At 48.9% G+C, this 6,832-nt stretch overlaps 1 long non-coding RNA gene across 1 annotated transcript; it reads left to right on the top strand.

Moving 5' to 3' along the window:
- Window positions 1-5,546: 5,546 nt before the first annotated feature.
- LOC123142880 (uncharacterized) lies at window positions 5,547-6,063 on the top strand. The gene is made up of 2 exons (XR_006470613.1): window positions 5,547-5,642; window positions 5,819-6,063. It is a non-coding gene; the product is annotated as an uncharacterized lncRNA (long non-coding RNA).
- The last annotated feature ends 769 nt before the right edge of the window (window positions 6,064-6,832 follow it).

The raw sequence follows: 6,832 nt of genomic DNA, 5'->3' as shown, positions 1-6,832 counted from the left end.
AACAAAACTAACTCGATTACATGATGAATCTGATCCAACCCATCACCGTCCAGCAAGCCTACAAAAGAATTACTCACTCCCGGCAGTGAGCATCATGAAATTGGTGATGGAGGATGGTTTATGATGACGAAGACCGAAGATCCCCCTCTCCGAAGCCTCGAACAGACCCAGATCTAGCCTCCCGATGAAGAACAGAGGTGGCGGCGGCTCCGTATCGTAAAATGCGATAAAACTTCCTCTTCTATTTTTTTCTCGGGAAAGATGAATTTATAGTATCCAGATTAGGGTCAGTGGAGCCTCGTGGGCCCCACTACCCACCAGGGCACACCAGAGGGGGGTGGCACGCCCTGGTGCCTAGTGGGCAGTAGGGCCCCTCCCTCCAGTGGGTCTTTGCTCCAATATTTTTCTTTTATTCCAAAATTATTCTCCAAAATGTTTCATCCAATTCTGAGAACTTTTATTTCTGCACAAAAACAACTCCATGGTAGTTCTACTGAAAACAGTGTTAGTCCGGGTTAGTTACATTCAAATCATGCAAATTAGAATACAAAATAAGAGCAAAAGTGTTTGGAAAAGTAGATACGATGGAGACGTATCAGATAGCTTTTGGTTCTTGACTCCCAACGCCTTGCTCATGTATGCCACGGGATGGCCATCTTGGATGAGCACCGCGCCCACCCCGGTGTCACTCGCTTCCGTCTTGATGGCGAATGGGCGCTTGAAGTTGGGTAGAGCGAGGACCGGCGTTTGCACCATTGCTTGCTTGAGGAGCTCGAACGTGGCTTGATTGCACTCGTCCCAATGGAATTCCTTCTTGGTCAAGAGCTGAGTGAGCGACTCGGCGAGGATCCCGTAGTTGGCGACGAACTTGCGATAATAGCCGGTGAACCCGAGGAACCCACACAGTTCGGTGGTATTGGTGGGCACGGGCCAGTCGCGCATCACATTGGTCTTGTACTTGGAGAAAATGGAGTTCATCAGGCATTAAAAGGTGGTCAGCGCGTTGCAGAGCCCGAATGGCATAACCCAAAAGTGAAAATGCCCGTGATGGGGTTTGAAGGCAGTTTTTTCCTTGTCCTCTTCGCGCATGCGAATTTGGTGATAGCCGGAGCAGAGGTTGATCTTGGAGAAGTATGTGGTGCCCGCGAGCTTGTCGAGGAGCTTATCCACGACCGGTAAGGGAAATTTCTTCTTCATCGTGCCTTTGTTCAAGCGACGAAAATCAATGGAAAAGCGCCAACTACCATCCTTCTTCTTCACAAGCAGGACCGGGGCGGCATAGGGGCTCATGCTTTGCACAATCACACCGACATCGAGCATGTCGCGCACTTGCTGTTCAATCTCATATTTTTGTGCAGGGGAGTACCGATATGGTCTTGTGTTAATGGGTGCTGCACCAGGCTCGAGGTTGAGACCGTGGTCATACTGACAGTACGGGGGGAGGGCCGTCGGCTCTGCAAACACGACCTCAAACTCACAGAGCACCTTCTAATTGTTTGGTGGTACAGGTGCTGTAGCCGCTTCTTTTTCCACCGAAGTCACTATGACGAGTTCCGCGGTTCAGATATCATTGGCGACTTCCATCCGATGCAGTTCGTAAGCATCCAGTTCCGATATGCGAGGGAGATCAGCAGGTTTGATCCCCTGCAAGTGCACCCACTTCCCTTTAGCCTGAAACGAGATTGTTTTCTCAAGCCAGTGACAGGTCATGGGGCTATGCACCGCTAGACAATCCACGCCTAACACCCCATCGTATGCACTCAGCTCGAGCACTCGCAGATCGGGTGAAAGGTGTCTCCATGCCAAGCTAGTTGCCTTGCCATGGAGTCGCAACGCAAACGCTGGTCGTTGGCCACGCGCACGGATACGGGAGGCAGTGCTTCTGTCGGGACAGACAGACGAGTAGCAAACACCTGGCTGATGAAACTGTGGGTGCTCCCCGAGTCCACTAGTAAGAGCATGACTTGATCGCCAACCTGGGCGCACATATGCATTGTGGACGGGGCCTCATCACAAGACAGGGCATGCTGCGAGAGTGTGCAACATTCTGGCTCCTGGGCTGCTGGGGTATCGAGCAACTGAAGTGCGTGCATCGTGTCATTCGAGAGGATTTCCCCATAGTCGCCGACCTCAATCATAAGAATTTGACTGGTGCGCTTGCACTGATGTTCCCGACTGTATTTGTCACCACAACGGAAACAGAGGCCATTGGCACGCCTGAAATGCCGTAACTGCCGCTCTCGGCCGTAATCATCACCACCGGGTCGTGGTGGCAGACCGGCACGAACTGGTATAGGAGCCGACAAGGCTGGTGGTGGACGACCCCTTGGTGCAGTGCGGTGGCGTGGTACTCATTGTTTCTCCAGTTCCTCTTCTTGAATTCTGGCGAACACCTCTGCGCGGGTAATGCTGGCTGGTGACTGTAGCCGGACACCCAACCGGAGTTCGTCCTTCAACCGAAGGAGAAATTGAGAGACGAAAAATTTGGGGCTCAGCGATGGGTCGAGTGACATGAGATGGTACATGGATGTTTCGAACTGTTTGCGATACTATTGCAATGTTCCTGTCTGCCGCAACTGCACAAAACGATGCATTTGGACCTCGAAGTCCTCGGGCTCAAATTCTTCCTCAACCGTAGCTCAAAAGGTTGGCCAAGTGAGCCCGGGATGTGTCTGACGGAATGCCTGCAACCACACCGCTGCAAGCCCCTCCATGTACGGCGAACCTATGGTGACCCAGCTGTGCTGCGACACTTGATACAGCTCGAAGTATGAGGTACAACGCTCCAGCCAAATCCGTGGTGCATCGCCATCGAATCGCGGAAATTCATGTTTCGGAGGTTTGAAAGAGTACTCGCTGGTGCAGCCTTGCTCTGGCGTTGTTGGCATGCGCGGGGGAAGCAGAGGCGGGCCGTGGTTCACCAGACGGGCGGAGGGCAGCTGGGTCGCACCGTCGTTGTAGAGCAGCAGTGCCGCGTGGGGCGAACGGGCGAGGGGTGGTACTTGGGGCGGATTGGTGACTAGTGGCGGAGGTGGCGCCTAGGTGGAGGATCCCATGGTCGCCGTGACCCCGGAGGCAGAGAGGGCGCTCGCGGCGGCCGTCGCGTCTGGATCGGTGGCCGGTGTTGACTTGCGGGCCTCGTCCACATCCTCCTGGGTGAGGTCAATTTGCTTGGACAAATATTTGAGCTCATGAGACACCTGCTCGTTGAAGGCGAGTTGCGCCTGGAAACGCTCAGCTGCGGTGGTCTGGCTGGCATCGAGACGGTGTATGACCGACTCGAGCAGGTTCTGGAGCTTATTGGTGGTCTCCATCATCGCAGCGAGGATGTGTCGGGTCTAGATCAAGGGTTTGTTGGACGACACTGTCGTCTCGCTCCAAAACGGATCGAACCCCAGGCAATATTTTGCGCGAATTCACCAGGGTGAATCGCACCTGACCCGGTGGAATTTTTTCGATCCGAGTGGGAGGATGTGGGGCGGCGGTGGCGTGAAGGTGGGGAGAAAAATTTCTGGCTCTCATTACCAACTGTAATGCCCGCCTGGGGAGGATCAGGGAGAGGGAGAGGATCGGGATGACGAAGGGAGAGGTTAGGTGAGAGGAGGCAGCAGAGGGGAGAGGATCAATTCACTTTCTTAGGGCCTGTTCGGCAACCCTCTAGCTCCCTCAGATCCTCAACTCCTCAGCTCAACTCCTCGTTGAAAAAACCCAGAGTTCAGAAACGTTTGGCAGCACAACTTCTCGATCGGGAGCACTGGCGTGGGCTGGCAGCTGATTCGGTTTTGATGTGGCCCAGCTCGAGCGATAAGCTGCAGCGAACCGGTACGCTAGCTCACTTGGCGGTGGCACGCAGCCGTAATTCCAGTCAACTCTCGCTCCTTTGATTTTTCAGAGCAGTAGATGTCCAGCTCCTCAGCTCCTCGTAAAATACAGTGCGCTCCGCTCCCAGCTTCTTTTTCTTAACTCCGGGAGTTAACCCGTTCGGCACAGCTCCAAAGCTGGAGTTAGTGGAGTTGGGAGCTGGAGAGCAACCGAACAGGCTCTTATTCACCATGAACCATAACAGTGGGAACAACTTGCTTAAGTAGTCTCACACACACATCCTCCCAACACTGGCTCACTCGTATTACATGGGCTTGGGCCGAGAGGCTCTCGGGCTATGGCCCAACTTGACTTGTAGCTGCACCGTTCGTGCACTCGCTGTCCGCTGCAGGTTCAGGCCATGCACCCCAAACTGCATGCATGGCACCCATGTGTGGCGTACTAGTTCTGCACATACAGATCTTTTGCGACACATTGTGGGAAAATGGGTTGGCCGATGGAGTAACAACGGTGCTAAGGTCAAATCATCCCACCTCCGACCACGTGGGTGAACACATGTACCTACGCATGTCACAACATCACCAAGTGACTACCTTGAGCACCGGTGGAATGACAGTGATTTGTTCATCGAGTATTTAATTTGCATGCCTACCTTGTTAGGCGAGGTATTATTTTGTGTAGAATAGACACTATGGTATCCCTTGCACAGTAAAAAGAGGGCCGAGCTACTGTAAAAAGGGTTGGATACTTGGTAGAACCTAGGGAGGAGCAACACTACACTTCCCACTCCAGGGGGATTTGTAGCTCTCTATCCACCAAATAAACCACACACAAACTAGAAGTAGGGTGTTATGCAATCGTGCGGCCTGAACCTGGGTAGACCGTAGTGTCTTTCTACTCTTTTCTCATTGAGATAGATCCACGCCTTGCACCCTGTCTATGAATCGACAAGGGATGCCTCCAATCCTTGGTGTCTCACTTGTGTTCTGCACATGCGGACGACACCCGGTTACACTCTAAAGCCTTGAGTATCCACAAGTCTAGGCGTCATGTCCTTGTTTCCTAGCCTCCTCCCTTCACTCACTCTCGATCTAACACGTGTCTAGCCCCACACACACCCATGCATCCTCCACTAAGGGTACAACCAACTAGTTGTGTCCTCATTTGTATTGCCATAATTTCAACACTATACAATTTATACTTCCCAAATATAATGTTTATATGTTGACAATCCAGTCATAAGAAAATATGACCTATTAAATAGTAATATATGGCCTTGTGCCATTGATCAAAACAAAATATATGGTCAACAATTAGGTGGCAACTATCCGAGGTTGTTGAAAATCCATATGCACATGTCAACAACTTTAATAAGTATAGTTTAAATGTCAACATTATTATACTTCAGAAATTTGGTAGTTCATATCTTCTTTCAAAACGACTACATGCAGACAAAGCGACATCTTGTAGATATAATATTGAAATTGTATCCTACAAGTAGAAGTTAAATGTCTACACTATATACTCCATAAAATTGTTGATTCATGTCTTTTAGAACCACTTCCATGCAGATATAGCCACATGTTCCAGATATAATATAAGAATTGCAACATGCATATCTTCTAGATAGAATCACATATCTTATCATTCAGTTTTTTAGGTCTCGTCTTTCTAGGCTATAAGATATGGCATAGCCTATCTCGATGTGCATCTACTCGCTTACTTGCTTTCATAACTATTCATTCCTGAAGACATGGGAGTCATCAAAATGCTAAGCCTATTATGCCTGCTACTGCTAATGCCACTTCTTTTAGTTCCTAGTAAGAGTTGTTTGAAAATTTTATATGAAGAACAAGGCACTTCCTTCATGCAATATTTTACATTTCCAAGTCATATGTGATATTCATACTCCATGCTACTTCTTTCTTTCTTGTTTCTTCATGGAAGATTGTATGATCTAATTTTTTGTGCTCCATATCGTGTGGTTGTTTTGTAGGCTTGGAAGCCAAGACTTGCGTTGTACATAGCAGGACCTATCAGACTATATTATGCAAGGTGGATCCATGTGTTGAGGCCTGCCACAAGGAGGGATTTACTTATGGGTTCTGCTCCCCCTACCCCCTTATAATAGTTTGTTTCTGCGTAAAAAAATGTTGAATAAAAATCATGCTACGACTATCATAGGATGTGTGATGTAACAAATAATAAGGTTATGTAGTATGATGAATTGAGAATGGACAATGCCAGAAGTTGAGTATCTACCAAATATTCCTTACCTTTTGGCTTAAAGTACAAATAGGACTACTCACGATGCAGGTACATCAAACATATGTTGTAATGCTAAAAAATCACATGCTAGAAATGTGAGATGTGGTTACTTTGATTACCATACACCCACAAACATTTTGTCCCTATCATCTTCTCTAGCGTATGTCCTTCCCTTTGGTGATGCTTGTTAAAAATATGCCCTATAAGCAATAATAAAGTTGCTATTCTTCTATTTCCATGCTCATAATTAAGTTTATATTGTTGCGTTATAAATTCAATGGTTATTAAATATGAGATTCATAGGAAAACCCAGTGGCATGTGTGAAAAGATAAACACCAATCAGATCCCCAGTGTCAGTGTCGTAGATAACGGGTACCCGCTAAACCCTCCAGCATGTGGGCCGTGTCGACTCATTAATTACCGGGAGTACGCCAAGATGTCAACAGAACCTGAAGCTCGTACAAGACCCCTCTCAATGGATTCAAGTAAGGCAAGGCTCTGGAAGCCTTCCAGTTACATATTGAAAAGCATCACCCTTGCATTGACTCTAATGAGGAGAGCATCAAGACATCCACACCCATCCTGCGAACGCCCAAAGAATGGGCTTTCACTGTCGGTTCTATATCCGGCGTATCTCGTAGTAGGGGTCCTAAGCTAGGCATCTTGGAGCGATGGGTAACAGGAGACGAGGGACACGGTGTTTACCCAGGTTCGGGCCCTCTCTGAGAGGTAAAACCCTAC

The sequence above is a fragment of the Triticum aestivum genome, chromosome 6D (assembly GCF_018294505.1).
Source record: "Triticum aestivum cultivar Chinese Spring chromosome 6D, IWGSC CS RefSeq v2.1, whole genome shotgun sequence".
NCBI lineage: Eukaryota > Viridiplantae > Streptophyta > Magnoliopsida > Poales > Poaceae > Triticum > Triticum aestivum.
The sequence above is the reverse complement of the archived record's forward strand: the minus strand, read 5'-3'. Positions and strand labels throughout refer to the sequence as shown.